The 27,361-nt window shown below is 40.6% G+C and overlaps 1 pseudogene; it reads left to right on the top strand.

Moving 5' to 3' along the window:
• The window catches only part of LOC108705483, a 214,721-nt pseudogene that overhangs the window by 125,870 nt on the left and 61,490 nt on the right, over positions 1 to 27,361 (top strand).

Raw genomic sequence — 27,361 nt, 5'->3', positions numbered from 1 at the left:
TAGCAGGTATAGTAGGGAGAGATGGTGCCTATAGTAACAGTGGATAATAGTCTCTGGGAAGGGAGTGTGACTGTGGGATAGCAGGTATAGTAGGGAGAGATGGTGCCTATAGTAACAGTGGATAATAGTCTCTGTGAAGGGAGTGTGACTGTGGGATAGCAGGTATAGTAGGGAGAGATGGTGTCTATAGTAACAGTGGATAATAGTCTCTGGGAAGGGAGTGTGACTGTGGGATAGCAGGTATAGTAGGGAGAGATGGTGTCTATAGTAACAGTGGATTAATAGTCTCTGGGAAGGGAGTGTGACTGTGGGATAGCAGGTATAGTAGGGAGAGATGGTGCCTATAGTAACAGTGGATAATAGTCTCTGGGAAGGGAGTGTGACTGTGGGATAACAGGTATAGTAGGGAGAGATGGTGCCTATAGTAACAGTGGGATAATAGTCTCTGGGAAGGGAGTGTGACTGTGGGATAGCAGATATAGTAGGGAGAGATGGTGTCTATAGTAACAGTGGATAATAGTCTCTATGAAGGGAGTGTGACTGTGGGATAGCAGGTATAGTAGGGAGAGATGGTGTCTATAGTAACAGTGGATAATAGTCTCTGGGAAGGGAGTGTGACTGTGGGATAGCAGGTATAGTAGGGAGAGATGGTGTCTATAGTAACAGTGGATAATAGTCTCTGGGAAGGGAGTGTGACTGTGGGATAGCAGGTATAGTAGGGAGAGATGGTGTCTATAGTAACAGTGGATAATAGTCTCTGTGAAGGGAGTGTGACTGTGGGATAGCAGGTATAGTAGGGAGAGATGGTGTCTATAGTAACAGTGGATAATAGTCTCTGGGAAGGGAGTGTGACTGAGGGATAGCAGGTATAGTAGGGAGAGATGGTGTCTATAGTAACAGTGGATAATAGTCTCTGGGAAGGGAGTGTGACTGTGGGATAGCAGGTATAGTAGGGAGAGATGGTGCCTATAGTAACAGTGGATTAATAGTCTCTGGGAAGGGAGTGTGACTGTGGGATAGCAGGTATAGTAGGGAGATTGAAATAGTAGTGATGATAATAATACTGATCCTCATGTTTGTATGCATTTTCCTCCTAGCCCACATGGACTCCAATGGATGTCTTCATTAACAAGCCCGCACTCCTTTGCACCGGAAAGGGAGGTTTCCTTTAAGTACCCCAAGGGTATATCTCTTAATACCCAATTTGCTCATCATATGATTTCAAGGGCACAAAGCACCCACCGCTCCACATTTCTATGTTACTCTCTTTCCCTCCACCCTTAATATTTAAGGAAGTTGTAGTTACCCTTTAAACTGGTCAAAGCACAAAAGTAATTCATTAAAGTGGATTTAGAGTTTCTCAGATTCCTGCATAAAATAGAAGAATTCAGGATTCCAAGAAACACATTAGTATGTAAATATCCCAGCAGCCCCCACTCTGAGATATGACACCCCTCGGCCCCCTCCAGTCCTACAAATCATAATGTTTCCTTTAAAGAGTTCTGGAAATCTTTCCCCATGTGAGTAGCCTCCCTCCCTCCCAACCTCTGACAGAAACCAGAGACCATTCTGCTCATCAGCCTCCCCTTTTTCCTGCGAGCCTTGCCAGTGAGGGGATTACATTTAACCCACCCAGAGTGCAGAGCATGCTGGGACTTGTAGTTCTTATAAATACCAGCAAGTTTATTTATATGAGATACATAATAACTGGGTTTAGCTGTTTGTGGCTTTAATTGAATATCTGAGGGCTTTCCATTGTACATCGCTGTGGAATATGTTTGTGCTATGTCTTAAAGCGGTTGTTCACCTTTGAGTTAGTATGATTTACAGAGGGATATTCTGCGACAATTTGAAATTGGATTTCATTTTTTATCATTTGTGGTTTTTGAGTTATTTAGCTTTTTATCCAGCAGCTCTCCAGTTTGCAGCAGTTTGGTGTCAGATATTCACTGACAGTTAGATCCAATATATCTTATAGGGGGGCTCCTTTCCTAGCAGATGTATTAGAGCTCACTCAAATAACTGATTCCAGTAAAAACAAAATCTAACAAAATAACTGCCTTTTGCACAAATCCTGCATGTAGAGAGACATGATGTCTGGTGAGTTTAATAGAGTGAGCTCTAATACATCTTCTAGGCAAAAGGAGCCCCCCTATAAGATATATTGGATCATTCATCTGACACCCAACGCCTGTATGAAGACAGAATGAGGAGATAGTTTTGCGATAGTTCCCCTTTAAAGTCAACTTAAAGCTGACCCACCCCTTTAAGCGGATATTCTAGCCTGCCAGATACATATTGGATAGATTTAAAGGAGAAGGAGAGTTGTATCCCAATTGGAGGTGAAAAATGTGCCGTTTTCTGCTGATAGGAGCCCCAGCCCGGGGGTTTCAGATAAATAAATACATTCACTTGGGGGTGCCTAACATTTGGCACCCCAAAGTGGGATATGACTTTCCTTGTCCTTTAAGGCCAAATACTGATCAGAGAGGCCATTGAAGAGACTCATACACAGGCCAACAAGCTGGTCGCCGGGTCTGGACGGCCCTGTTGGTAAATGTTGGTATTTTCCTCGGTGGGTGAAGTTGATCCTGGTGCTCTTTGGGGGTAACAAAGGTCATTTTTGTATATTTGTGACAATATAGGGGTGCAGTGTCATTTCTTGTAATGTAACAAAGTGCCGCCCTATAGCCTCTATACCCCCCTGTCCCAAACTGGAATTGAAGGAGTCACATGGCTATTCCTCACCCCCTGGCTTGTGCTGGCCCAGCTGTCATGGCTAACTAAACACATCAGGGCCATTAGTTAAGATCATTACTAAATGAGACTCTCCCTTTCAGGAAAGGAACACAAACACTTCAGCCGTTTAGGGAGAAAGACAAAGAAAATGTCGTTTTCCTCCTTCCGAGGCTGAAATGTTAGTGCAGCTCCCTGACCTGAAAGGAAACAGCATCCCGTTCCTTCATGTCCCTTTCCCACACTGTTTTGTCTCCTCTCTGTGCATCAAAGGGAATAATTATGGCCTCTCAGGTTTCAGCTCCCTGGGAATATGTCTGCCGTCCATTGCTAAATAACTTCCCTAACCAGACTCCCTCCTGCCTCATTTCTCTCTCTCTCTGTATTCTTCTTCTCCACTCTCTCTGTATTCTTCTTCTCCACTCTCTCTGCATTCTTCTTCTGCACTCTCTCTGCATTCTTCTGCACTCTCTCTGCACTTTTCTTCTGCACTCTCTCTGCATTCTTCTTCTGCACTCTCTCTAAACTCTTTTTCTGCACTCTCTCTGCATTCTTCGTCTGCATTCTCTCTGCACCTTTCTTCTGCACTCTCTCTGCACTCTTCTTCTGCACTCTCTCTGTATTCTTCTCCTGCACTCTCTCTGCACTTTTCTTCTCCACTCTCCCTGCATTCTTCTTCTGTACTCTCTCTGCATTTCTCTTCTGCACTCTCTCTGCATTCTTCTTCTGCACTTTCTCTGCACTCTCTCTGCACTTTTCTTCTGTACTCTCTCTTCTTCTGCACTCTCTCTGCATTCTTCTTTTGCACTCTCTCTGCATTTTTCTTCTGCACTCTCTCTGCATTCTTCTTCTGTACTCTCTCTGAACTCTTCTTCTGCACTCACTCTGCATTATACTTCTTCACTCTCTCTGCATTTTTCTTTTGCACTCTCTCTGCATTCTTCTTCTGTACTTTCTCTGCATTCCTCTTCTGCACTCTCTCTGCACTCTTCCTTAGATCATGATGGCAGCAGCAAAAAAAACGTGATTTTTTTAGCCTTTTCCCTAGAAAAGACAATTTTCCATGCTTGTATATCCAGCAGTTTTTTATACTGTTACTGCAAATATATATATATATATATATATATATATTTAATGGTGCTTCAGCTACAGTGTAGTCCCTGGAGTAAATACACAGAAAGCAGGCCCCCCTAAATTACTAGCACTTTCAATATACATTGGTATAACACAAGGGTCCCCAACCTTTTTTACTTGTGAGTCACATTCAAGTGTAAAAAATGTTGGAGAGCAACACAAGCATGCAAAAAGTTCCCCCCCCCCCCCAACATACACCAGGTTGGATCACCTTGGGACATTCGGAGTAGTTAGGGCTAAAAAGCATTTCAAGCAGCAGCAGCAGTGTTTCATGACTATAATAATATATAATACTATAATACTGCCTTCCAGCAGGGGGCAGAAGAGATCTCTACAGTCAAGGGCTGGTTCCTATTGGCCTCTCTGCTGAACTCTGGTCTCAAGTGCGAGTATGTGACACTCAGTGTGAAACTCGCTATTTTTATGTAGGATTATGGCAATGTCAAAGCAGATGATTCAAAGAAATCTAAAATTACATTTGCAGTAACTCTGAGGTTTTTAAAATACTTTTGAATCCAGTAAATCTACATCATTTTTATTTTTATTAATTCATGGTTTTTATTTGTTATGCAGAAAAAAATGAACAAATTATTGTTCCAGTTTATATAATAATGGCCATGATAAATATTATCCGAGGGGCAAAACCATGTATTGAGTTTATTTGCAGTGGCCTGTGGGGAAATTCCAGGTGCCAAGTGGCTTATCACCCGTCTGTGTGGCTCTATGGGGACGTCCCACCCAGGGGAAAGCTTTACTATTGCATTGGGTGGGGACTGCATCGACGTGATGATTGGCTCTCCATAGGCTCCCGTTATGATCCAATCGGTTTCTGTGCTGCCATGTAGTAATTATTAATTACTAATCAGCCTTATATTGTGACATTTCTATTCTATGTGTACTGTATATTGTGAGTGGCTCCCTAAGCTCAGTAAGTGACAGCAGCACAGAGCATGTGCAGTGAATCAGCAGAAAAGAAGATGGGGAGCTACTGGGGCATCTTTGGAGACACCGATCTTTACTGCTAAAGGGCTGTGGTTGCCTCGGGCTGGTACAGAAGCACAAAACATCATGTACAACATTTCTAGCTACTTCTTTACTTAGGCTTTAGTTCTCCTTTAATACAGTATGAGACAGGTGTTGCCCATGGCAGATCTAGCCTTTCAGTATGTTTTTTGGGAAAGTGTCTTTGTTTCATTTCCTGTTTTTTTTCTGCCACAAAGATAATACAGGTATGGGACCTGTTATCCAGAATGCTCGGGACCTGAGATTTTCCAGATAAGGGATCTTTTTGTAATTTGGATCTCCATACCTTAAGTCTACTAGAAAATCATATAAATATTAAATAAACCCAATAGGCTGGTTTTGCTTCCAATAAGGATTAATCATATCTTAGTTGGGATCAAGTACAAGTTACTGTTTTATTATTACGCAGAAAAGGGAAAAATTTCTTTAAAATTTTAATGATTTCGATCATAAAGGAGTCTATGGGAAATGCCCCTCCCGTAATTTGGGGCTTTCTGGATAATGGGTTTCTGGATTCTGTACCCGTATAGCTTTCATCTCATGGAAATGAGGAACTTTCTAAACAGAATCAATTGAGTTCTGGGCTGTTCTGAAATAATCCAGTTATTGTTCAATATCCCCCTCTCTGCAATCTGTCTCTGTCCGTGCAGGAGTCGGAGTCAGAGTTTGATGGACAGTTCTCTCTAATCCATCACTGGTCTGTCCTCCCTCTTCCTAGTCTGTAAATTTGACCTAACTGTCCATCAAACCCTGACCCCGACTCCTGCCGGAAGAAGCAGGAGGGGGGGTGAAGATTCATTTGATTATTTCGGTAAATTTTAATGAATTCCCATGACATCAAATTTAAATTTGTTATTCATTTTCATGATCGTTTCCCTATAAAAGGGACCCAGACAATGCTTATACAGTACATACTTCATACAGGTATGGGACCCATTATCCAGAATATTTGGGACCTGGGGTTTTCCGGATAAGGGGTTCTTCCGTAATTTGGATCTACATACCTTAAGTCTGCTAAAAAGATAATTTAAACATTAAATAACCCCAATAGGCTGGATTTGCTTCCAATAAGGATTAATTATATCTTAGTTGGGATCAAGTACAAGCGACTGTTTTATTATTACACAGAAAAAGGATATCATTTTTAAAAATCTGGATTATTTGGATAAAATGGAGTCTAGGGGAGACAGCCTTTCTGTGATTTGGAGTTTTCCGGATAATAGGTTTCAGGACAACATATCCCATCAGATATGGGATCCATCTTGTTGAAATCTGTTATCCAGAGACCTCTGAATTAAAGAAGAACTAAAGCCAAACTAAAGAAGTAGCTAGAAATGTTGTACATGATGTTTTGTGCTTCTGTACCAGCCCAAGGCAATCACAGCCCTTTAGCAGTAAAGATCTGTGTCTCCAAAGATGCCCCAGTAGCTCCCCATCTTCTTTTCTGCTGATTCACTGCACATGCTCTGTGCTGCTATCACTTACTGAGCTTAGGGACCCACTCACAATATACAGTACACATAGAATAGAAATGTCACAATATAAGGCTGATTAGTAATTAATACACATAATTACTACATGGCAGCACAGAAACCAGTGCAATTAGCATCAGAATTGAATAATCAGCAAACCTGTAGCATCAGCTTATATTACAGCCAGGGAAGCTCATTTTCTGCTGGATAATTAGTGACGAGCCCTAAGCTTAGCTTCTCAACAGCCAATCAGAGCCCACTGAGCATGTGAGTGTCACAGACACTTTCCAAGATGGTGACCCCCTGTGACAAGTTTGAAGTCCTGGATCATTGCTGCTATTGACAAGCTGACACTTTAGCCTCGTGCAATAAGTTCACTATATAAAATATGGCATTTTTAGTCATATTCATTTTTTTGGTTTAGTTCTCCTTTAAGGGAAGGCCATGTCCCATAGACTCGGTTTTAATCAAATTTTTAAAACGTATTTCCTTCTTCTCTGTAGTAATAAAACAGTTCCTTGTACTTGATCCCAACTAGGAAATAATTAATCCTTACTGTAGACAAAACAGCTCTGTTGGGTTTAAGGTTTAAATGATTTTTAAACAAATCAATCCAAATGATGGAAAGAACCAATTTTTCTGGAAAACCCCAGGTCCCAAGCTTTGTGGATAACAGTTGTCATACCTGTATATGTATATATCTACATATATAAATATATATATAATACACAAGAGCCATGAATATCTTGTAAATTATATCCTTGTAAACGGTGAGTTCTGATGTCATCAGTTATAAACGGTGACTCACTGAAACGGGTGTATTATAATAAATAAAGCACCCCCAGTTGCAAAATATGAGGATATTAGAAGTTACCTCGGAGTTCTATGACCTGTATAATGTCATGAAACTCCTCGGTAACTTATAATATCCTTATAATATACAAGAGGGGGCACTTTATTCACTATATAAACAGAGAGTACTGATGTCATCAGTTATAAATGGTGAGTAGTGATGTCCTTATAGCTCTATAATTTACAAGAGCGGGTATGATACATACAAGCCATGAATATACTGTAAAGTATATAGTGAATAAAGTACCCCCTCTTGTAAAATATAAGGATATTATAAATTACCGAGGAGTTTCATGACCATATAAAACACGAGGCCAAAGGCTGAGTGTTTTCACACGGGTCATGGAACTCTGAGGTAACTTCTAATATCCTCATATTTTACAACTGGGGGTACTTTATTTATTATAATACACAAATTTCAGTGAGTCATGTGACAGAAATGACATCAGAACTCACCGTTTATAACTGATGACATCAGAACTCACCATTTATAGGGATATCATTTACAAGATATTCATGGCTTTTGTGTATTATAAAGTGAATAAAGTACCCCCTCTTGTAAATTATAAAGCTATAACGACATCACTACTCACCATTTATAACTGATGACATCAGTACTCTCCGTTTATATAGTGAATAAAGTGCCCCCTCTTGTATATTATAAGGATATTATAAGTTACAGAGGAGTTTCATGACCATATAAAAACACGAGGCCGAAGGAACTCCGAGGTAACTACTAATATCCTTATATTTTACAAGAGGGGTACTTTATTCACTATATATCTAAATAGTTCTATAGATATTCGGTGTTAAATTTGCAGAAGGAATTTCACTAAGGGCAGAGACACAAGCTCAGATTCGGGGAGATTAGTTGCCCGGCGACAAATCTCCTCTTCTTTGGGGCAACTAATCTCCCTCAACTGCCTCCCCGCCAGCTAGAATGAAAATCGCCAGTGGGATGGCACTCGGAGCACTTCGTTTTCTGAAGTCGCCCGAAGTTTCCTTGTGAGGAACTTTGGAAAACGAAGCGCTCCGAGTGCCATCCCGCAGGCAATTTTCATTCTAGCTGGCGGGGAGGCAGTTGGGGGAGATTAGTCGCCTCGAAGAAGAGGAGATTTGTCGTCGGGCAACTAATCTCCCCAATTTGCAGTGTGTCTCTGCCCTTAGAGCCGTGTGTTAGGGCAATGGCCCCCAGGGCAATTCGGAGCGTTTGGCCACTTAGGCAAGGGTGGGGGCAGGGTACTGGGGTGGGGGGGAGGAATTCCGTTTGTGCTAATTAGCAATGAAATGATAGAAGAGACTGAGCTTCGGGGTTGCAATGAGCCTGTGTGTAATGAGATTTTAATCATATTATTCAAGTCTCTTTGCCAGAGGAACCCGGAGAGCAGAGTCGGGACTCATCCATCTTTCAGCAGCCGCCTCATTTGTGTTCTCAGGAAATGTTACGGCGTCATATGTTTCTTTATTCCACGTAAGACCCACACAATGGCCCAGTCTGCAGTCTGGGGAGATATAGGGTGGAATGTATGAAAAAGAAACATTTAATCTGAATGTTGTGTCCTACAGCACAATCAGTCTGTTTAAACACTATCAGCTCTCAAGGGTCTGTCTCTGCTTTCTTTCCTGTTTGTGCTCTCGCTGTTCTCTGAAGAGACTGTCTAAGATAGGCCTGGAGCATGACAGATTAGACAGCGCTATGGGCTGCGGACAATCCCGGCCTCGGCTCAAAGCTAAAAAGGTTACGTCCGAGCACAGGAATGCTGACGCTTGCGTGAGCCGCACACAAGCCATTCGTCGCCTGTATTGATGAGTGAAAAGTTTCGCCATGGTCAGCTTCCGTGTTTCGCCACGGGCAAAAAGTTTTGCTTAACTGCGGCAAAAATTCGCCATCCGTTTAGTTTCACGCATCAAAAAAATAACGGGCAAAATTTTGGTGTATAAAAAAAATGATACTCGTCCAAAAAAAAGTGTATGTATATATGTATATATATATCAGAATGTGTCTTCTCTGGCTCATTATCCTCATTCATACGTGAGAAATCAAATTTTGATCAATTAGATTTTACAGCTCCTGGCCGAGGAGAAAAGAAAAATAATTTCACTGACTTTACTGTCCCCAAATGACTTAAGAATTTGCTAAGGAAACCACCTCCCAACTGCTTCCTACATGCGTGTTCTATAAAGGAAATACATCCTTCTTAGATATGATATTTATATTTATTTCACTTTTCTTCATATCGACCTTCCCTTAACTTGCGTGCGCTGATAATTCCTCCTCCGCATTTTCTACAGTAGTGCAAGAAGTGGGTAGGAGCTGCCATATTGTTTCCCTATTGTTTCAGAGCACAAGTCACACGACTGGGGGCACCTGGGAAACTGACAATATGTCAGATTTCAAAATAAAATATAAAAAAAAAAACTTCAAAATTTGATTTAAAAAAGACAAACCGAAATGAAAAAAAAATAGTCCGTATTTCTTCATATTCGAATCGTATGAATCGAAGAAATAGCGCATTTGATTGAATTCGAATCAACGTTTTTCCCAAAAAACTTTCAATTTTTCAAAGTCCACCAATTGACTCCAAATAGGTTCTGGAGGTCCCCCATAGGCTAAAACAGCAATTTGGCAGGTTTTAGACGGCGAATGGTCGAAGTCTAATTTTTAAAGTATAAGTAAACCTTTAAAATAAGTGAATGTAAAATTGATCAGAGTGTTATTCTAAGAATGTTTGCAAATTTACATTCACTATTTATTTTTTTTTAATTCCAAGATATTAAGGGATACATGTGCTGTTAATATGAATAAGTTGTGTTACAACAGCGCCACCTGCTGGTTATTTTCCCACCAGTCTGACCACCAGGGAGAAATCCCAGTACTGGTGGGCCCAGACAGCTAGAGATGTGTGAGTACACAAAATGTCAGCCCATGGCCAACCTGTCATCATTACTTAAAGGATAAGTAAACCTTTAAAATATTATATATATATATTTTGCTTTTTATTCCAAGATATTAAGGATTATTTACAAATACTATTAACATGAATGAATTTTGTTACAACAGGGCCACCTGCTGGTCAGTTTCCCACCAGTCTGACCACCAAGTAGTCAAGGAAGTTGTCAGGAGAAAGAAAGAGGCTGCTCTGATGTTCTTCTGCTTAGGAAAGATTTGAGAAAGGTTTCTAATTTTATTTCTAAGCAGAAGAACATCAGAGCAGCCTCTTTCTCTCTCCTGACAATTTCCTTGACTACTTGGTGGTCAGACTGGTGGGAAACTGACCAGCAGGTGGCGCTGTTGTAACAAATTCATTCATATTAACAGTACATGTATCCTTTAATATCTTGGAATTAAAAGAAAATAAATAATGAATGTAAATGACAAAAGGTCTTAGAATAGCCCCCTCATCAATTTTACATTCACTTATTTTAAAGGTTTACTTATCCTTTAACACTTCTCTATCTTTTTTCCTTCTTTCCCAGCAATCCTTTCTCTCCTTTAATCCTGTATATATTATATAGTGAATAAAGTACCCCCTCTTGTAAATTATAAGGATATTACAAGTTACTGAGGAGTTTCATGACCATATAAAAACACGAGGCCGAAGGCCTCAGACAGAATGTGACAGAAATGACATCACTACTCACCGTTTATAACTGATGACATCAGAACTCACCGTGTATAAGGAAATAGTTTACAAGATATTCATGGCTTTTGTGTATTATATAGTGAATAAAGTACCCCCTCTTGTAAAATATAAGGATATTATAAGTTACCAAGGAGTTTAATGACCATATAAAAACACGAGGCCGAGGTCAAGGAACTCAGAGGTAACTTCTAATATCCTCATATTTTGCAACTGGGGGTACTTTATTTATTATAATACACAAGTTTCAGTGAGTCATGTGACAGAAATGACATCAGAACTCACCGTTTATAAGGATATAATTTACAGCATATTTATGACTTTTGTGTATTATAACTATATTATATTGGACCTCAGCATTTTATTTGCATTGCAAAGTGGAGAGGGGCAAAATAAAGTTCCGGGATTCAAAACTCTTGTATCCCCAGTGAGAGGAATATTTCACCGAAATAAAGAAGTGAAGGGATGGCGTCCCTATTCATCCATCCCCAATTGGATCAGCTCAGAGAAAGCCGAAACAAACACCGGGCTGGGTTCTGTGCGTGGCATCAGCCAACCTCAACGCTGGTCTGGCAGGAGGAGCAGGGCTTGTGTGAATGAAAGATTGTCTCCCATGGAATTCCTGTAATTCGGATGGGTTTGTGTGTTTGTGTAAGAAAGGCCTGTGTACATTATAGATGAAGGCTGACATGCAGTGGTTTGCTCTGCCACCAATTACAGCATTTATCGGAAATACGGATTGAAATAAAGATTCCTACGTTCCTGAGCTTCATGCGCTGTCAGGATCCGTAGCCAGGGGGCAAATATAAACACAGAGAGATGATGGGACAGTAAAAGAACCTGTACAAATAAGGATGGTTCACCTTCAAGCTAACATTTAGTATGTTATACAATGGCCAATTCTGAGTAACCTTTCAATTGGTCTTCATCTGTTATATTTTTTATTCAATTATGATTCTTTCCAGTTTTCAAATGGGGGTCACTGACCCCATCTAAAAACAAATGCTCTGTAAGGCTACACATTTATTGTTACTGCTACTTTTTATTACTTTTTTTTCTATTCAGGCTTCTCCTATTCATATTCCTGTCTCTGGAATGGTTGCAAGGGTAATTTGGAGCCTAGCAACCTGGAGAGCTACTGAATAAAAAGCGAAATAAATAGTCTTTACATCACACCAAATGTTAATTTAAAGGTGAACAACCCCATTAACCGAAAACAAGTAACCCAAATAGGCACAGTGGTCATGGCCCTCAAAAATTAGTTCCCCAACAATTTAGGGTCAGGGCACACGCTGAGATTCGGGAGATTAGTCGCCCGGCGACAAATCTCCTCTTCTTCGGGGCAACTAATCACTCCGAACTGCCTTCACGCCGGCAAGAATGTAAATCTCAGACATGATGGCACTCGGATCGCTTTGTGTTCTGAAGGCGGCCAAAATTGCCTCACAGGGATACTTCGGAAAATGAAGCTCTCCGAGTGCCATCCCGTCGGTGATTTTGATTCTAGTTGACGGGAGGCAGTTTGGGGAGATTAGTTACCCCGAAGAAGAGGAGATTTTTTGTCGGGCGACTAATCTCCCGAATCTCATCGAGTGCCCTGACCCTAAATTGTTGGGGAACTAATTTTTGAGGGCAATGACCACTGTGCCTATTTGGGTTACTTGTTTTCGGTTAATGGGGTTGTTCACCTTTAAATTAACATTTGGTGTGATGTAAAGACTATTTATTTAGCTTTTTATTCAGTAGCTCTCCAGTTTGTAATTTCAGCAAATCTGAGCGTGTGCCCTGACCCTTGAGGATCCAATGATAAAAAAAAACCCACAAAAGCTCACTAAAAACTGACCAATAGAAGGTTGCTGTGAGACAAATAGACTAAGTCCATTTGCTGTTAATATTTTCAGCCACCTACTGTATAGGGCCTGAGTTGGGAAGATCATCCACAGAACCAGTTTAGCATAGGATGTCCCACGTAAATGATACTGATGTCAATGAAATACAGGTATGGGATCCGTTATCAAGAAACCCGTTATGCAGAAAGCTCAGAATTACGGAATGGCCATCTTCCCATAGACTCCCTTTTATCCAAACAATACATTTTTTTAGCTTTTTCTCTGTAATAATAAAACAGTCGCTTGTATTTGATCCCAACTAAGATACAATTAATCCTTATTGGAAGCAAAACAAGCCTATTGGGTTTATTTCATGTTTATATGATTTTCTAGTACATTTAAGGTATGAAAATCCAAATTACAGAAAGATTCGTTATTTGTAAAACCCCAGGTCCAGAGCATTCTGGATAACAGGTCCCATACCTGTACTATTGGATAATAAACGGATACCTAAGACCAAGAAAAAAATCCTTTTCAAGCTAAATGACACTAGAAGGTGGCAGTTAGGTGCCCAACGACTCAAGGGCACCTCCAGTGAAGGGAGAGGTGTTGCCTCAAGGTTTGGCAGGCGTGGGTTAGTAAGTGAACCTGTTTTTGACATTATTGCCTTCCTGGCAAACTCTATGTATTTGGTTGCTTGTCAATGATCACAAAGCACTTGGTCAATACCCAGCGTTGTCCCACAATCAGGTCAGTTGGGTGTTTGCCCTTCCGTCTTCTTGGCATTAAAGTCTTGTCAGTGAATTTTGGACTTTATGTGCTCAAGCCCCTCTTGGTCAGGAACCACGTAAAGGGGAACTATCGCAAACATGAAAATGTAATATAATGTGAAATAAGACATTTTCTAGATACAATCAATTAAATATTCTGCATTGTTTCTGAAATAATTATGTTTATCTTCACTATTCCTCTCTCAGCATCTGTTTCTCTTCATTCTCTCTTCATGCAGCAGTTGGGTGTCAGATATTCATTGACAGTTAGATCCAATATATCTTATAGGGGGACTCCTTTTGCCTTGAAGATGTATTAGAGCTCCCTCTATTAAACTCACCAGACATCATGTCTCTCTACATGCAGAATTTGTGCAAAAGGCAGTTATTTTGTTACATTTTGTTTGTACTGGAATCAGTTATTTGAGTGAGCTCTAATACATCTGCTAGGAAAGGAGCCCCCCTATAAGATATATTGGATCTAACTGTCAGTGAATATCTGACACCCAACTGCTGCATGAAGAGAGAATGAAGAGAAACAGATGCTGAGAGAGGAATAGTGAAGATAAACTTGATTATTTCAGAAACAATGCAGAATTTTTAATTGATTGTATTTGGAAAGCTTCTTATTTCAGTATGCTGAAGCTTATATTAAATTTTAATTTTTGAGATAGTTTATCTTTAAATTTTATGGTGATATGGAGATATTGTTTACTGGCCACAAATCCAAGAATATCTAGAAACAAAACTAAGAGCTCAAGCAAATCCGACCTTAATTAACCTACAGACCAAATGAACATTGTCCCAAATTCCTGCCCAACTGACCTCATACAGGGGTCCCATACACTTAGGTCTAATTGGGCACAACAGGAAAAAATACAGCAGCAAACAGTTTTTCTGTAAAGCTATTTTGAGCATATCAGCGCCTTTTTGTCATATAAGGTAGAGTTTAACTACTGAAAAAGCAATGAATTGTTCCTTTCCCCAACAAGCTGAATACAACACTAAGGGGAACATCATGTTCAAGGACTGGAAAGCTACAGAGTCTGCGACATGATATTTCTTGTATTCTAGCGTTGCTCAAGTGTCTGTTCTCATTTATATTACTCATCTTTCTATTTAACCCCTCTCTTATTCATATTCCACTCTCTTATTTAAATCAATATGTGGTTGCTAGGTACGTTGGACCCTAGTAACCAGATGGCTAAAATTACAAACTGGAGAGCTGCTGAATAAAAAGCTAAATAACTCAAAAACCACAAATAATAAAAAATTAAAAAATGAAAACCAATTACAAATTATCTCGGAATATCACTCTCTACATCATACTGAACGTTAACTCAAAGATGAACAACCCCTTTAATCTCAGGTGTGCCACTGCTCTAAATAAATGCAGCAAATACACAATGGTATGTGGCTTAGGCTGAGAAAAAAAGGCAATGAGAGCAGCTGTGCATGTTGGAATAAACAGGAATCATTAAAGACTCACTGTGTATAGAACATCACAACCAAGAGGATGAAATATCCCTAAAACATCATGGGAGGGGGCACATATACCTACACAAGCAGCTCACACACACGTGCACAAACACACACACACACACATGCATGGACACACGCACATACACAATATACTGAGAGGCAGAAGCTACAATCAGTAGGGAAATACAAACTCTGAGTCACCCGTCCTTGATGTGCCAGGGACAGGGCACAACCAATTTAGTTCTTACAACAATCCCTCTGACAGTGCCAGGCCAGATCACATTTACACTGAAAACATGTTCACTTTCCTACCTCCATCCATAGATTCTACATCTCTTAGCTTGTATGAAATGGACCTACACCTAGGTATCTGTAGGGTGACACTGGTAGGTAGGTATCTGTAGGGTGACACTGGTAGGTAGGTATCTGTAGGGTGACACTGGTAGGTAGGTATCTGTAGGGTGACACTTGTGGGTAGGTATCTGTAGGGTGACACTGGTAGGTAGGTATCTGTAGGGTGATACTTGTGGGTAGGTATCTGTAGGGTGATACTGGTGGGTAGGTATCTGTAGGGTGATACTGGTGGGTAGGTATCTGTAGGGTGACACTGGTGGGTAGGTATCTGTAGGGTGATACTTGTGGGTAGGTATCTGTAGGGTGATACTGGTGGGTAGGTATCTGTAGGGTGTTACTGGTAGGTAGGTATCTGTAGGGTGACACTGGTGGGTAGGTATCTGTAGGGTGTTACTGGTAGGTAGGTATCTGTAGGGTGACACTGGCTGGGTAGGTATCTGTAGGGTGACACTGGTGGGTAGGTATCTGTAGGGTGATACTGGTGGGTAAGTATCTGTAGGGTGATACTTGTGGGTAGGTATCTGTAGGGTGTTACTGGTAGGTAGGTATCTGTAGGGTGATACTGGTGGGTAGGTATCTGTAGGGTGATACTGGCTGGGTAGGTATCTGTAGGGTGACACTGGCTGGGTAGGTATCTGTAGGGTGACACTGGTGGGTAGGTATCTGTAGGGTGACACTGGCTGGGTAGGTATCTGTAGGGTGACACTGGTGGGTAGGTATTTGTAGGGTGACACTGGTGGGTAGGTATCTGTAGGGTGACACTGGTGGGTAGGTATCTGTAGGGTGACACTGGTGGGTAGGTATCTGTAGGGTGACACTGGTGGGTAGGTATGTGTAGGGTGACACTGGTGGGTAGGTATGTGTAGGGGGACACTGGTGGGTAGGTATCTGTAGGGTGACACTGGTGGGTAGGTATCTGTAGGGTGGTACTGGTGGGTAGGTATCTGTAGGGTGACACTGGTGGGTAGGTATCTGTAGGGTGGTACTGGTGGGTAGGTATCTGTAGGGTGACACTGGTGGGTAGGTATCTGTAGGGTGGTACTGGTGGGTAGGTATCTGTAGGGTGATACTGGTGGGTAGGTATATGTAAAGTAAGGCCAACATGGATTTCAGCTGAAGGAGAAAGAGCTAAAGTGTCCCATTTTGGGGCTGATGTTCCTGTAGACACACAGTGATGGTGATGATAAGTGGCCGGATGAGTTCAGTCTGGCACAATACCTGCGTGCCCATGTGACTCATTGTATAAGTTATGCAGACACATTGCAGTAATGCAGACGTACCGGAGTGTTCCTTGAATGCATCGCTATCACTCACAATGAATGCACCCATCCCAATTACCCGGAAATGAGGCAGCAGTGAGCCAGCAGTGTGAGTTGCCATACTGTCTGCCCCCCCCCCATGCCCACATGTTGTAACCTTCCTCTTCATTTACAAAGAGTTTACTGTAAAGCCACTTGCTGCTAATTAACTGTTGATCTTGTTTTTATTAAAGGAATACTGTCATGGGGAAAAAAAAAAATCAAAACCCATTAGTTAAAAGTGCTGTTCCAGCAGACTTTTGCACTGAAATCCATTTCTGAAAAGAGCAAACAGATTTTTTTATATTTTTTTTTAAAATCTGACATGGGGCTAGACATATTGTCAGTTTCCCAGCTGTCCCCAGTCATGTGACTTGTGCTTGGGTCATTCTTTACTGCTGTACTGCAAGTTGGAGTGATATCAACTTGCAGTACAGCAGCCAAACAAAAGAACAATGGGAAGGTAACCAGATAGCAGCTCCCTAACACAAGATAACAGCTGCCTGGTAGATCTAAGAACAGCACTCAATAGTAAAATCCTGGTCCCACTGAGACACATTCAGTTACATTGAGTAGGAGAAACAACAGCCTGCCAGAAAGCAGTTCCATCCTAAAGTGCTGGCTCTTTCTGAAAGCACATGACCAGGCAAAATGACCTGAGATGCACCTACACACCAACAAAAAAATACAGGAATGAAATTTTATAAACAGTGTCATTTAGAAATAAACAGCTTAAAATCATAGCAGGATCCATTTAACGATGGGGAGTTTCCATAACAGGTTGGTGTTGGCTGTATTATTTCACTTGGAAGGAAGGAACAAACCTCTCCTATATCTTCTAGCGCCTGCTGGAAACAAAAACATCCTGATTTGGGAAAAAATGGTAGTTGTCATTTTTGTAGAAATTAGGGATCCAATGCCCTTTGCTGGCCCCTTCCTTATTCTGCAGGACAGGGAGTTGCTCAAGGGCTACTAATGTAAAGCAGGGTAGGTTGGAAAGACCAGTACAGTGGTAAGCAACTAGATTAAAGGGAAAGTCAAAGCCCACCACAAGCGTTATAATGTTATAACATTCTCTAGCTGAAGCAGCCCTACATAGAATGGATAATGAGGGGAGACCCACACCTACAAAGTACATATCAGTCCAACTTTCAGTACAGCAGTAAAGAGTGACTGATGTTTATCAGAGCACAAGTCACATGACTGGGGGCAGCTGGGAAACAAACAATATGTCTAGCCCCATGTCAGATTTCAAAATTAAATATAAAAAAAGAAATCAGTTTGCTCTTTTGAAAAACAGATTTCAGTGCAGAATTCTACTGGAGCAGTACTATTAACTGATGCACTTTGGAAAAAAAAAAAAAACATTTTTTCCCATGACAGTATCCCTTTAAGTATGGCTAATTCCCATATACATTCATGGGATCTGCTGTCCCGATAGCGCTGAATCACAGAGTCCATTTATGATCAAATAATCTACATTTTTAAAACTCCAAAATATAATCAATCCTTATTTTTGGTTAACAATAAATCTATTGGGTTTAATTTTTTTTGTTCAGATTTAGGATGTGTAGATCCAAATTATAGAAAGACCTTTCATTCAGAAAACCACATGTCCTGAGCATTCTGGATAATAGGCCCCATACCTGTAACTATAAAAGCCTACAGAGGCAGTTCCTAATACACAGTAAGGGGCAGATTTATCAATAATAGAAAGTGAAAATTCAAATTTAAAAAATTCGAATTTCGCGCTAAATTCGATTAAAATTTGAAAACAATTCAAAAATTTTAAAATCAAATTTTATCATGTACTGTCTCTTTAAATGGGTTGTTCACCTTTGAGATAACTTTTAGTATGATGTAGAGAGGGAAGTTCTGAGACAATTTGCAATTGGTTTTCATTTTTTATTATTTAAGGTTTTTGAGTTATTTAACTTTTTATTTAGCAGCTCTTCAATTTGCATTTTAAGTAATCTAGTCGCTAGGATCCAAATTCCCCTAGCAACCATGCGTTGATTTGAATAAGAGACTGGAATATGAATAGGAGAGGCCTGAATAGAAGACCACTAATACAAATTAGCAATAACAATAAATTTGTTTTTTTAGAAGGGGTCAACGACGCCCATTTGAAAGCTGGAAAGATTCTGAAGAAGGCAAATAATGATAAAACTATTAAAAATAAATAATGAAAACCAATTGAAAAGTTGCTTAGAATTGGCCATTCTATAACTAAAAGTTACCTTAAAGGTGAACCACCCTTTAAACAGATAAGAGAGGGTTATAGAGAAAAGGAGAGAAGAAGAAAACAGGGGAAACAAAAATAGAAAATGAAGGTATTAAACTGCAGCAGATAAAGGAATAGTGAGAGAATGATATATATATATATATATAAAATAATCTTGGATAATACAGAATATGATGGGGTTGTGATGTCATACCTCCCAACTGTAACATTTTTCGCTTGTGACAGCTCAACCCGTAGTCCCAGATTGTTACTGAAATATCCTGACTTTCTCTTGCACTGAACAGCCAGAAAAAAAATACAACATTTCTAACTTAATTGGCTTTTGGCAGAGGGCCCAGAATAGCCACCGGGGGGGACTTGGAATCTTTTTTAACAATTTAAGATAAGCAAATAAGTCATTGTAACAATTTAAGATAAGTAATTCTAACAATTTAAGATAAGCAGATAAGAAATTGTAACAATATAAGATAAGCAAATAAGTAATTGTAACAGTTTAAGATAAGCAAATAAGTAATTGTAACAATTTAAGATAAGCACATAAGTAATTGTAACAATTTAAGATAAGCAAATAAGTAATTGTAACAGTTTAAGATAAGCAAATAAGTCATTGTAACAGTTTAAGATAAGCAAATAAGTCATTGTAACAGTTTAAGATAAGCAAATAAGTCATTGTAACAGTTTAAGATAAGCAAATAAGTCATTGTAACAGTTTAAGATAAGCAAATAAGTCATTGTAACAATTTAAGATAAGCAGATAAGAAATTGTAACAATTTAAGATAAGCAAATAAGTAATTGTAACAATTTAAGATAAGCAACTTGGGGAAACTGTGAGCGTAAAGGACAATTCACCTTCATTAGCAAAACTGTAATAACACATAAATACCACAGAAATGTGTTCAAACTTTATTAAATAGTGTTCAAATTTTGTAAAATGGATATGGTAATTAGAGGGTGTGGCCACAAAAATGGGCATGTTCAAAACTTTTGTTTATAAGTGTGGACCTAGTTCCCCTTCACTGTCATGTCCACTGGACCCTTTGTCTTTGTTCCCTTGTATCATCAGGATTAGAACTAGGCTGGGTCAGGAATGTAAATGAACAGATGAGAGCTGACTGGTTGCTATGGGTTACTATACCTGGAGCAAACTTTGCATCTATTACTACATTACACATATTTTATCTAATTATTATTTATAGAATATTGAATATTACAATGGGTTGCCAGATTCTTACTGGGGTCCTGCATGGAACAAGTCATAATTCTTTTATTACAGGTTTGGGATCCATTATTCGGAAATCCATTATCCAGAAAGCTCCAAATTACAGAAAGGCCGTCTCCCATAGACTCCATTATATCCAAATAATCTGAATTTTTAAAAATGATTTCCTTTCGATTTCCGAAGTGGCCCGATGTTGCCTCACGAGGAAACTTCGGTCGACTTCGGAAATCGAAGCGCGTGAGTGTGTTGGCGCTGGCGTTTTCACATTATGGCAGGGGGAAGGCAGTTTGGGGAAATTGTTGCTCCGCAGAAGAGTCGACTAGTCTCCAGGCGAATCTCCCTGAATCTGCCCGTGTGCCCCTGCCCTTAAGGTGTGAAGATCCAATTACGGAAAGATCTGTTATCCGGATTACCCCAGGTCCCGAGGATTCTGGATAACAGGTCCAATACCTGTACTTAATCTCATCTAAGATATAATTAATCCTTATTGGAAGCAAAACCAGACTATTGATTAATGTTTACATGATTTTCTAGTAGACTTAAGGTATGAAGATCCAAATTATGGAAAGATCCATTATCTGGAAAAGCCCAGGTACCGAGTATTCTGGATAACAGGTCTTATACCTGTACTGCTATTTGCTTTATTTCAGAATATGCAGACCCTTCATCCATTTTCTCATTTTCGCCAGTAATTAATTCTACAGTGAATCAGGATTCTGCAACATTCAGCCCTCCTGTGATTGTTGAATTGCAGCTCTCACTTGAAGCTGAAAGATTTTGGGGGGGTTTGCTGTAGTTTAGCAAATTATCTGCAGGTCCCTCTTCTCCAGTCCCCTCCCCCTTTAAAGGGATGAGTAAAGTTGTACTGTGACTTTTTTTGGGAGACCTTCCTACTGAGCACATGTATCACCAATGTAATATACACAGCTTAATGATGGAATCCCATTTCTTTCTTTTTTCTATGACCAAGATCTGAATGTCATTGAAGAAGTGATCCGGATGATGTTGGAGATAATCAACTCCTGCCTAACTAATTCACTCCACCATAACCCGAACATGTTATACGCCTTGCTGTACAAACGTGAGCTCTTTGAGCAGTTTCGGAGTCACCCTTCCTTCCAGGACATCATGCAGAATAGTGACCTGGTGAGCAGTTCTTCTATATGTTCTGTTGATTCCAGTTCTGAGGGCTTCTAGGACCTGTCCATCTTCCTTTTCCCAAAGCATAGAGATTGTCCCTCTTTGCTTACGCTATCTGAGGTCTTTGAAAAGGGGAAACTACAGTTAGGTCCATAAATATTTGGGCAGAGACAATTTTTTTCTAATTTTGGTTCTGTATGTGAACACAATGAATTTTAAATGAAACAACTCAGATGCAGTTGAACTTTCAGCTTTAATTCAGTGGGTTGAACAAAAAGATTGCATAAAAATATGAGAAACTGAAGCCTTTTTTTAACACAATCACTTCATTTCAGGGGCTCAAAGTAATTGGACAATTGACTCAAAGGCTATTTCATGGGCAGGTATGGGCAATTCCTTCGTTATATCATTATCAATGAAGCAGATAAAAGCCCTGGAGTTGATTTGGGGGGGGGGGTGTATGTGGAACAGACAATATGCGGTCAAAGGAGCTCTCCATGCAGGTGACACAAGTCTTCCTTAAGCTGCAAAAACAGAAAAACCCATCAGAAAAATTGCTACAATATTAGGAGTGGCAAAAGCTACAGTTTGGTACAACCTGAGAAAGAAAGAAATCACTGGTGAACTCAGCAACGCAAAAAGATATGGACGTCCATGGAAGACAACAGTGGTGGATGATCTCAGAATCATTTCCATGGTGAAGAGAAACCCCTTCACATCAGCCAAACAAGTGAACACCACTCTCCAGGAGGTAGAGTCTCCATATCCAAGTCTACCATAAAGAGAAGACTGTATGAAAGTAAATACAGAGGGGGCACTGCAAGGTACAAGTCACTCATAAGCATCAAGAATAGAAAGGTTAGATTGTACTTTGCTAAAAAAAAACATCTAACAAAGCCAGCAGAGTTCTGGAAAAACATTCTTTGGACAGATGAAACCAAGATGAACCTCTAGCAGAATGATGGCAGGAAAAAAGTCTGGAGAAGATGTGGAACAGCTGATGATCCAAAGCATAGCACATGATGTATAAACATTTGGGAGGCAGTGTGATGGCTTGGGGGTGCATGGCTGCCAGTGGCACTGGGACACTAGTGTTTATCCATCATGTGACAAAGCAACCCAGGAGTTTATTAAAGCAAAGAAGTGGAATATTGTTGAATGGCCAAGTCAGTCACCTGATCTGAAGCCAATTGAGCTGCATTTCACTTGTTGAAGACTAAACTTGGGACAGAAAGGCCACAAACAAACAGCAAGTGAAAGCGGCTGCAGTAAAGGCCTGGCAGAGCATTAAACAGGAGCAAACCCAGAATCTGCTGATGTCCATGAGTTCAACACTTCAGCCTGTCATTGCCAGCAAAGGGGTTTCAACCAAGTATTAGAAATAAACATTTTATTCAGTTTTTTAATTTGTCCAATTACTTTTGAGCCCCTGAAATGAAGTGATTGTGTTAAAAAAAAGCCTTAGTTCCTCACATTTCTATGCAATCTTTTTGTTCAACCCACTGAATTAAAGCTGTAAGTCTGTAGTTCAACTGCATCTGAGTTGTTTCATTTAAAATTCATTGTGTACAGAACCAAAATTAGAAAAAAGTTGTCTGTGTCCAAATGTTTATGGGCCTAACTGTATATAGTTCAACCTCTGGGAGTCAATCATCCTTTTTATTTTATTCAGAACCTCCTTTGAGATTAAACGTCTGCCCAAGGCTCCTCTTTATCAACAAAATCATTCAGTAGGCGACCAGCAAATACCAGCAAATTGGTATAACTAAATCATATTGTTATTAAATGAACGCCAGCATTTATGGTGCAATCGAAATGTTTTAAAGGAGTTGTAAGTTAATATTACTTTTGTCATCCATTAAGCGTTACATGAATATCCTATGCTGAAATTGTTCAGCCCAGATTTCACCCTTACTGGCCTTCAGACTGGGCCCCCTTAGCTCATAACAAGGTTACAGATATATAGAAACATTGGGGTAACAGTCACCCTGCTATAGTTCCAGGGGTACCCAGGGCACAAATAAGCATCACCCCAAATCTCCCCCTAACTGGCCTTCAGACTGGGCCCCCTTAGCTCATAACAAGGTTACAGATATATAGAAACATTGGGGTAACAGACACCCTGCTATAGTTCCAGGGGTACCCAGGGTACAAATAAACACTCACCCCAAATCTCCCCCTAACTGACCTTCAGGCTGGGCCCCCTTAGCGCATAACAAGGTTACAGATATATAGAAACATTGGGGTAACAGTCACCCTGCTATAGTTCCAGGGGTACCCAGGGTACAAATAAACACTCACCCCAAATCTCCCCCTAACTGGCCTTCAGACTGGGCCCCCTTAGCTCATAACAAGGTTACAGATATATATAAACATTGGGGTGTCACCCTGCTATAGTTCCAGGGGTACCCATGGTACAAATAAGCACTCACCCCAAATCTCCCCCTAACTGGCCTTCAGACTGGGCCCCCTTAGCTCATAACAAGGTTACAGATATATATAAACATTGGGGTGTCACCCTGCTATAGTTCCAGGGGTACCCAGGGCACAAATAATCACTCACCCCAAATCTCCCCCTAACTGGCCTTCAGACTGGGCCCCCTTAGCTCATAACAAGGTTACAGATATATAGAAACATTGGGGTGTCACCCTGCTATAGTTCCAGGGGTACCCAGGGCACAAATAAGCACTCACCCCAAATCTCCCCCTAACTGGCCTTCAGACTGGGCCCCCTTAGCTCATAACAAGGTTACAGATATATAGAAACATTGGGGTGTCACCCTGCTATAGTTCCAGGGGTACCCGGGGTACAAATAATCACTCACCCCAAATCTCCCCTAACTGGCCTTCAGGCTGGGCCCCCTTAGCTCATAACAAGGTTACAGATATATCGAAACATTGGGGTAACATCATTGTCTGCCTAACATTTACCTATATTTGCTGCTCACACTGAGCGAACAGGATTTAAATAATTGGGGTTGATGGCCTTTATGGATCAGTAGAGGAACCTACGGTTAAACCATTTCCCTCTTTGGCTCAGTACACAATTCAGCACGACAGCCGTAACCTTGTGAGCTGAAGCAGAGTCTCTAAATACTTGGGTGTTGCTTGTATCCAATATAGGAGTCAGACTTGGAGTGTTCAAGGGAAAGGCCTGTAGGACAATCACTGGCCAATGGAACTGCTGAATTTATCAACCCTGGGACTTGTGCAGATGTTTCCTAATCTCAAACTGGACTTGGCATGTCTTGTAATGGGGTTTATTTATTACTAAGGGAGACACTGTCAAGAACATATTGTTGTTATCTTTAACTGCAGAATTTTGAACATTTTGTTCCCTCCTTTTGCTGCCCAATTAAAGACTAGATAGGGCGTGTTGTGCTTCATTTTTTTCTTTTTAAATAGAACCGGTTAAAGGGAGAACATACCATGTGGCATCTCCATTCTTCAGAGAGAACAAATTGGCATAGGTTTTTACCATATTGGTGACCCTGATCAGTACAAGTCATCATCCAGGTAGGCTTCCATGCCTCACTTACCTCCTGCCCTTGGATGATGTCACTTCTGGGTTTTTTTATGATGTCTCTTTCTGACCAGGATGACCCTACATCTGGTTTTATTGTTGCTTCCATGCTTGCTCAATTCTAATAGAAAGGTCTATTATTATTACAGTAATCCCTTGTAACTGTAATGCTGGAGTTGTAGAACCAAGACTAAATTGAGCCTAAAGACCCCCCATTGAGGGCAAACCCATCATCCTCCAATAGCAGAGGACATAGACATTTCCATAGACATTCCCTTGCTCACTGTGTGGTCAGAAAGGATCGACTGAATTTCCAAAGGCTCATCTTGCGCTAATGACTCTTCTTCTGAACACAAATATATTCCCATAATATCAATAGTAAACCTGAATCTTTATTTTTAGCATTTGTTTTGATCTCAATCAAGGTGAAGAATAACATTTCCTTTAAAGGGATACTATCATGGAAAAACGCATCAGTTAATAGTGCTGCTCCAGCAGAATTCTGCACTGAAATTCATTTCTCAAAAGAGCAAACAGATTTTTTTATATTTAATTTTGAAATCTGACATGGAGCTAGACATATTGTCAGTTTCCCATCTTCCCCCAGTCATGTGACTTGTACTCTGATAAACTTCAGTCACTCTTTACTGCTGTACTGCAAGTTGGAGTGATATCACCCCCTCCCTTTCCCCCCAGCAGCCTAACAACAGAGCAAAGTAACCAGATAGCAGCTCCCTAACACAAGATAACAGCTGCCTGGTAGATCTAAGAACAACACTCAATAGTAAAATCCAGGTCCCACTGCAACATATTCAGTTACATTGAGTAGGAGAAACAACAGCCTGCCAGAAAGCAGTTCCATCCTAAAGTGCTGGCTCTTTCTGAAATCACATGACCAGGCAAAATGACCTGAGATGCACCTACACACCAATATTACAACTAAATACACTTGTTGGTTCAGGAATGACATTTTATATTGTAGAGTGAATTATTTGTGGTGTAAACAGTGTCATTTAGAAATTAAATATACATCATAAAAATCATGTCAGAATCCTTTTAAATAAGTTGTTACGACAGACACTTGCTGCACATTCTCATTTTGACAAGTGGCTGGTACTTTATTCCAACTCTACCCTGGTATAAACATTTAACCAATGCTGTAAGCTGTGCCAGGATTTAAGCCACTTTATTGCTCTTTTGAGAGCCAAAAACCACCCTTACCCCATCTGCAACCCACCAAGGACTATGGCAGAGGCTACACATCCTGGGGTTTCTTTTTATTTCTTTATTTTTATGATATAAAATTTAATTTCTGTGTAAATTCAGATGTTTGATGGAAGCGCAGCGTCGGCTCCAGCCACCAAGTAACAGAAAAGTTTTAGACCGAAAAACAAATAACCCAAAACCACAAAAGGAGCATGGATCTCGGAAATGTTTCAGAGATCTTTCAAGTTTCAGGGGAAAAGGAGACAGAGAGGAAAGATGGTTCTAAAGCGTCGTTTGTCTGCTCCGCTGGCTTTTCATCCTCTTGGCACAGGAATCGCTGCCTGTCTGGTTCTCTTCTCCTTTGAAATGTTACACTTTGCCCATTGCCCAAACGCACTAGGGCTGTTGACTCTGCAGTTTAGGCAGGATGAGTGCAACTAGCAGGGTGAGCTTGGGTGCAGGGAGTACACTTCTGCTTTGTATGCATCAAATCCCTCATTAAAAGACATTATTTATGTATTGCACCAACGTATAGGATAGTGCAAAGATACGATTTGTCCTGAGCCCCTTCAGGGAAAAATGTATAGAACCAAAATACAACATATTATGCAGAGCCTTAAAGGGATACTATCATGGGAAAAAAAAATCCCAAAATGAATCAGTTAATAGTGCTGCTCTATTCAATTTTGAAATCTGACATGGGGCTAGACATTTTGTCAATTTCCCAACTGCCCCAAGTCATGTGACTTGTGCTCTGATAAACTTCAATCACTCTTTACTGCTGTACTGCAAGTTAGAGTGATATCACCCCCTCCCTTTCCCCCCCCCCCCCAGCAGCCAAACAAAAGAACAATGGGAAGGTAACCAGATAGCAGCTCCCTAACACAAGATAACAGCTGCCTGGTAGATCTAAGAACAACACTCAATAGTAAAAACCCATGTCCCACTGAGACTAGGGTTGCCACCCGGCCGGTATTTTACCGGCCTAGCCTGTAAAATACATGCCAAGGCCGGGGCAGGTATTACAAATTTACCGGAAATGTAGCTGCAGGCAAATTTGTGATCAAAAGGAGCCCTCGGCCTGCCCCCAATCCCCTGCAACTTACCTTTTTTTTTTCCTCTTCTAGCATCCGCGGGTCTCTGTTGCGTGTCCCCGCCCCCTTTGACATCACGCCCGCCCCTTTTGACGTCACGTCCCGCCCCTTTTGAGGCAACCCTAACTGAGACACATTCAGTTACATTGAGAAGGAAAAACAGCAGCAAGCATTTCTTTCCTAAAGTGCAGGAACAAGTCACATGACTTGGGGCAGCTGGGAAATTGACAAAATGTCTAGCCCCATGTCAGATTTCAAAATTGAATATAAAAAAATCTGTTTGCTCTTTTGAGAAATGGATTTCAGTGCAGAATTCTGCTGGAGTAGCACTATTAATGATGC

Source organism: Xenopus laevis, chromosome 1S (genome assembly GCF_017654675.1).
Source record: "Xenopus laevis strain J_2021 chromosome 1S, Xenopus_laevis_v10.1, whole genome shotgun sequence".
NCBI classification, from domain to species: Eukaryota; Metazoa; Chordata; class Amphibia; order Anura; family Pipidae; genus Xenopus; species Xenopus laevis.
The sequence above is the reverse complement of the archived record's forward strand: the minus strand, read 5'-3'. Positions and strand labels throughout refer to the sequence as shown.